Source organism: Grampus griseus (assembly GCF_964374135.1).
Source record: "Grampus griseus genome assembly, chromosome: 10".
In the NCBI taxonomy this organism is placed as follows: Eukaryota; Metazoa; Chordata; class Mammalia; order Artiodactyla; family Delphinidae; genus Grampus; species Grampus griseus.
The window spans coordinates 20,497,741-20,504,413 of NC_139004.1; the positions used below are offsets into that span (position 1 = coordinate 20,497,741).

Below are 6,673 nucleotides of genomic sequence, written 5' to 3' on the forward strand. Positions count from 1 at the left end.
ATCTACATGTTTATAATTTAAAAATTCCTTAAACAGTTGCCAAGTTAAAATTTGAACACTACTCTTGTCTATAAACGTATACCCAAACCTATATATAGAATCGAAGTGTTCTAAAATTACAAAAACATAGTTTAAAAAAAACATTTAAAAATACTGATGAAATGTAAGAGTTTCCGGAAAAATATAAATTGCTTAAATTGAACCTAAAAAGCAGTGAGGACTAAGATAAATGGGAAAAAAAGTCGATGAGCTACCATCCTCTTAGATATTTAAGGAAAAGAGAAATCTATGGCTAAGGAAGTGGCTCCAGATTATGAAAAAATATTTTTGAAGAAATATAAAATTTAATGAAAAAAGCATGCTAAGTGCAGTGCAATATGTTTTAAATAACCCATAAATCTCCATTAAATGTGAACTTTGGCAGCCCATTAGAAAATTACCAAACAATGACAAATGGGGATCTAAGAATGTGAGGTTGTTTCAATGTTGAGTGAAAGCAAACAATTCACTTTATAAAACCGAAGGGAAAAATAGTCCTGTTAAACTCAGAAGATGCTTAACATTTGCTAGTATGTTTAGTTGGATAGTTTTTGTTTCTTAGTGGAATAATAGTAGTTACTGTTAGCAGACTTTTTATCTTTTTTTTTTTTTTTTTTTTTGGTATGCGGGCCTCTCTGTTGTGGCCTCTCCCGTTGCGGAGCACAGGCTCCGGACGCGCAGGCTCAGCGGCCATGGCTCACGGGCCCAGCCGCTCCGCGGCATGTGGGATCCTCCCGGACCGGGGCACGAACCCTTGTCCACTGTATGGGCAGGCGGACCCTCAACCACTGCGCCACCAGGGAAGCCCTTTATCATATTTTAATACTATTCTGGACTACGTTAGACAAATCATTTAGAAATATTAAAAGGATTCTGCTGTAACAAAAGGGAAATAAAATTAGGTGCAAGTAACACCTGCAGGGTAATGCTTCACAATTAACTGGGAAATAATTATATTGGAAATCAACAGTTCTCTTCAGAGCCATCTTTCAGAAAAGGAGCTGTGACCAAGTTTCAAAAAAAACATTTCAATGAGTCATTTATATTCAATGTAATATTAATTATGGCTACTTCAAAATGCTGGTGTTGAAATTAGAACAGTCTTTAACACCATACACAAAAATAAACTCAAAATGGATTAAAGGCCTTAAATGTAGGACCGGATTACTAAAGAACTTAGAGGAAAACATAGGCAGAACACTGTTTGACATAAATCGCAGCAATATCTTTTTTGATCCACCTCCTAGAGTAATGGAAATAAAAACATAAATAAATGGGACCCAATTAAACTCAAAAGCTTTTGCACAGCAAAGGAAACCATAAACAAAACGAAGAAACAACCCACAGAATGGGAGAAAATATTTGCAAACAATACGACCGACAAGGGATTAATCTCCATAATTTACAAACAGCTCACGCTGCTCAATATCAAAAAACCAAACAAAAAATGGGCAGAAGACCTAAATAGACATTTCTCCAAAGAAGACATACCGATGGCCAAGAGGTACATGAAAATATGCTCAACATCGCTAATTACTAGAGAAATACAAATCAAAACTACAATGAGATATCACCTTGCATCAGTCAGAATGGCCATCATCAGAAAGTCTAGAAATAATCAGTGCTGGAGAGGGTGTGGAGAAAAGGTTGGTTTACATTCCCACCAACAGTACATTCTACACTGTTGGTGGGAATGTAAATTGATACAGCCACTAAGGAGAACAGTATGGAGGTTCCTTAAAACACTAAAAATAGAGCTACTGTATGATCCAGCAATCCCAGTCCTGGGCATATATCTGGAGGAAACCATAATTCAAAAAGATACATGCACCCCAGTGTTCACTGAAGCACTATTCACAATAGCCAAGACATGGAGGCAACCTAAATGTCCATCAACAGATGAATGGATAAAGAAGATGTGGTACATATATACAATGGAATATTAGCCATTAAAAAGATGAAATCATGCCATATGCAGCAACATGGATGGACCTGGAGATTATCATACTAAGTGCAGTAAGTAGGACAGAGAAAGACGAACATCATATGATATCTCTTACATGTGAAATCCAGAAGAAAATGATATAAATGAACTTATTTACAAAACAGAAACAGACTCACAGAATTAGAGAATGAAGTTATGGTTACGGGGGGGGGAGAGGGGGGAGAGTAGGGGAGAGGGATAGATTGGGAGTTGGAGACTGACATATACACACTGCTATATTTAAAATAGGTAACCAGCAAGGACCTACTGTATGTCACAGGGAACTCTGCTCAATATTCTGTAATAAGCTAAATGGGAAAAGAACTTGAAAAAGAATAGATACACGTATAACTCAATCACTATGCTGTACACCGAAAACTAACATAGCATTTGTTAATCAACTACACTCCAAAATAGAATAAAAATTAAAAAAGAATTTTTTAAAATGCTGGTGTTAATCTTTTATCCTCAGTTCATGCAAACTGTTATACGAGAAGCCATTTTAATAAGTAAAATAAAATCGTGCTTTTTGGTGATTGATAGCAGTTTTTCATTTATAATTTCAGAAAGCCATACCAAACACTTAGTAAAAGAATTGTAATATTCCACTGGAATCAGACTATGGAAAAATTGGGGAGAAGAAGGGGGGTTAAAGACATATGAAATCAGGAGAAACAAGGATAAATGAGGCTTGATGCTGAAGCCCAGAAGGGGAAATAAGTACATCTGATTACTATCTAAATGGGTAAATGAGGAGCCCAGGGGTTAAGTGAGCAATCATGCTCTAATGCAGTCTATTATGCAAAACAGGGGAAACTGCCTTGCTGCTGTAATGAGTTACACAAGCAGCAGCACTGACAGAATTCAAATACACAAATTTATATTCAATGCAGTACACTGAGTTTTTCTTTTTTTTTCCTACAACACATTAAGAAATCCGTTTTACTATATGAGCAAAATCACACTCAGAAATACACATGCATACAAATAACTTAAAAGTTTTCATAAACAATATGCCACTGTGGAAGGATTCCAAGATTACTGTTCTTAATTATTCCGTTTTGTTCAACTGTTCTCTTGAGTATCCTACTTCACAAATGGTTCATGATTTGCTGTTTGGAACGCTGAAATGATAGGAATGGCTGATCCAAGCAGCTCATGAGGCACACAGGTTTAGCCAATAAAGAAACTGCACTCTCTGGGCCAAAATATTCATTCAAAGAGTGGGAATGCCACCCAATCTTTCCTGGGATTCTCAGACCTGGAAATTGAAGGGACGCATTTGTATAGGTGCAGGGCAATCTGAAGACGTTAGAAAATTAATCTAGAGCCGTCAGTGGCTAATCTCTTGTTCTTAGAACAAATTAAGAAAATGAAGGCAACATCAGAAAAAAATTCTGTGGCTGCTGAGATTCCACGCTCTAAGGACTCAGTCCCAGTAGCTTTTCTTTCTGTTCTCAGGGTTATTCAGGTTACTTTTAATGTCTCCCCTATCTTTCCTTAATATATTTCAACTACGTGTTTCACTTGCAAGCACATTTGCCTGGCAAATTCAAGGGACAGCTTTCAACTTGGCACAACGAAAACCCTCTGTCCAGCACCACTGTCAATGAAATGTGTTTGGTCGTTAATCTGGGTCCTTCGTCTCAGTACTTTTTTTAGTACTGAAATGCAAATGGCCTTGTTTTTAGTCATGGTGTACCACTGAGAGATAAATACAGAATACGGGAGAGAGAGGCAGAGGAGAAGGATGAAATTTAGTTAAGGGATGGAATTTTCCTCCTTCTTCTAATGATATAAGGCAATTAAAAGACAAATTTAACACCAAAAAAGGAGTATGTCTGGCCCTTTGAGAGTATTTGTGGATCATCAGAACATTCTGATGGGGTCATCCTTTCTGGGTGGGGATCCATTCCATGGAGTCATCTTTTCAATCCTTACCTCTACTACCAGAATCCATATGAGGGCAGTGAGATAACGTCAGTCTGTCACTCACGGTTCCTTCTCTTACTCAATGAGTCATCTAAAATCTTGAAATTTTATCAGACCTGGATCACATTTAACTAAGTTTGCCTCCAAGCCCTTTCTACCCAGTAAAAATAAAAGTGACACCCTCTTGTCTTTTCCATCTTGAACTTTACTTTCTTACATGGTCCAACTAAACTCATCAGTGTGTTAATCAACCAATAGTATATGACCATCATATACTAATGCCACCCAAATAACATGATGCTGGAAATAAGAGCTAAGCTTGCTGCATTCACTGAAATATAATAGTGATATTAGATCACAGTTTTCCGCTTAAAAATATCTGGCAGCAAAATTTAGGTTTTCCCAAATGAATAGTCTCTCCCCTTGTTACCATAAAGAAATATAAAAAATAAACCCTGTGTGATATAAGTCATTTCATTCCTGATACCTTTCTTCTGATTCTCCTTAATCCCAACCTTTCAGGTTCTGCTTGGATTCTAGTTGGTATCTGTGTTCATTCTGGGTTATCCAGGATCTCAGATCATCTCAAGGGCCCCAGTAGGGCCTAAATCCAGTAACAAGTATTCTTATAAGAGACAGAAGAGAAGACACACAGAAGAGAAGATTGCGTGGAAGATGAAAGCAGAGATTGAAGAGATGCAGCTACAAATCAAGCAACACAAAAGATTCCTAGAAGCCACCAGAAACTAGAAGGGAAGCATGGGACAAATTATCTCTCAGAGCATCCAGAAAGAACCAATTCTGCCAGCACCTGATTTTGGACTTCGTCCTGCCAATATTACATGAGAACAAATTTCTGTTGTTTTAAACTACCCAGTTTGTGAAAATCTGTTACGGTGACCATAAGAAATACACTCTGTTAAGAGGATGAAAAGACAAGATACAGGTTCAAAGAAAATAGTTGCAAAATACATATTTGATAAAGGGCTAGTATCTATAATATATAAAGAACTTCCAAAATCCAATAGTTAGAAAATGTTAAAGAATCCAATTAGAAAATGGGCAAAAGCATGAAGGGACATTTCACCAAAAAGGGTATACAGACAGCAAATAAGCACATGAAAAGGTATTCAATACCATATTTTATTAGGGAACTGCAATGAGATACCACTATTATCTCACACCTATTAGAATGACCAAAATCCAAAACACTGACAATATGAAATGCTAAGTAGGAAATAAAGCAACAGGAACACCCATTCATTGCTGTTTGTAACACAAAATGGTATGGCCACTTTGGAAGACACAGTTTCTTACAATAGTAAACATTGGCTATTTGATCCAGTAATAGCGCTCGTAGGTATTTATCCAAGTGAGTTTATATGTACATTCACACACATACACACAAAATGTTTATAGCAGCTTTATGCACAATTGCCAAAAACTGGAAACAACCAAGATGTTGTTCAACAGGTGAATGGATAAATAAACTATGTTACACCCATACAATGGAGTATTATTCAGTGATAAAAAGAGATGAACTATCAAGCCATGGAAAGGCATGGAGGAATCTTAAATGCATACTGCTAAGTGAAAGAAGCCAGTCTGAAAAGACTACATACTGTATGAGTCCAACTAATCATATCATGGAAAAGGTAAAACGATAGAGATAGTAAAAAGGCCAGCAGCTGCCAGGGTTTGGTGGTGGGAGGGGGCAGGGATGAACGAGTGGAGCACACAGGATTTTTAGGGCAGGGAAACCACTCTGTATGATACTATAAGGTAGATACACGACATTATGCATTTGTCAAAACCCACAGAACTTTACAGCACAAAGAGTGAATCCTAACACAAACTATAGACTTTAATAATAACATATCAATAGTGGTTCATTAATTGTAACAAGTGTACCACGCTAATGTAGAAGAAGAGGAGGTACATGAGAAGTCGCTGTACTTTCTGCACAATTTTTCTGCTTTAAACCTAAAACTGCTTTAAAAAATAAAGTCTATTAAAAAAAAGCCAACTCCAAAAGATTACCTACTATAAATTCAATTTATAGTACATTCTTGAAACGACATAAGAAACAGAGAATATATTAGTGGCCCAAGAGTTGAGGAGGTGGTAGCAGAGAAGTATCTGTGGCTATAAAAAGGCAACATGAGGGATCCTTGCAGTGATGGCAATATTCTATATCCTGATTAAAGCATCAGCAATATCCTGGTTGTGATATTGTACTAAGTTTTGCAAGATGTTACCTTTGGGGGAAACTGAGCAAAGGGTGCATGGTATCTCTCTGCATTATTTCTTACAACTGCATGTGAATCTACCATGATCTCAAAATAAAAAAGTTTAATTTAAAAAATTTGTAGAATGCAGTGAAAGCCATGCTTAGTGGGAAATTTAGCACTAAATGTTTATATCAGAGAAGGTAAACGTTCTCAAATCATTAATCTAAGTTTCAATGTTAATACATGGAAAAAGAAGAGCAAAGTAAGTTCAATTAAACATAAAGAAAATAAAAACAAGAGGAGAACTCAATGAGATTAAAACAGAAAAACAACAGAAAAATCATTGAAACAAAAAGTCTTTTAAAAAGACCAATACAATTGAAAAAGCTGTATCAAGACTGATAATAAAAGAGAGAAGACACAAACTACCAATCTCAAAACAGGGGATAAAATAACAGACTATTAAAATGATAATAAGGGAAAAGAA

The 6,673-nt window shown here is 36.4% G+C and overlaps 1 protein-coding gene across 1 annotated transcript in view; it reads right to left on the reverse strand.

Annotated features, from left to right (window-relative positions):
- LOC309828770 (sodium-dependent phosphate transport protein 1-like) overlaps positions 1-6,673 on the reverse strand; it is a 138,098-nt gene that overhangs the window by 29,480 nt on the left and 101,945 nt on the right. The gene's annotated exons all lie outside the window — the stretch shown is intronic.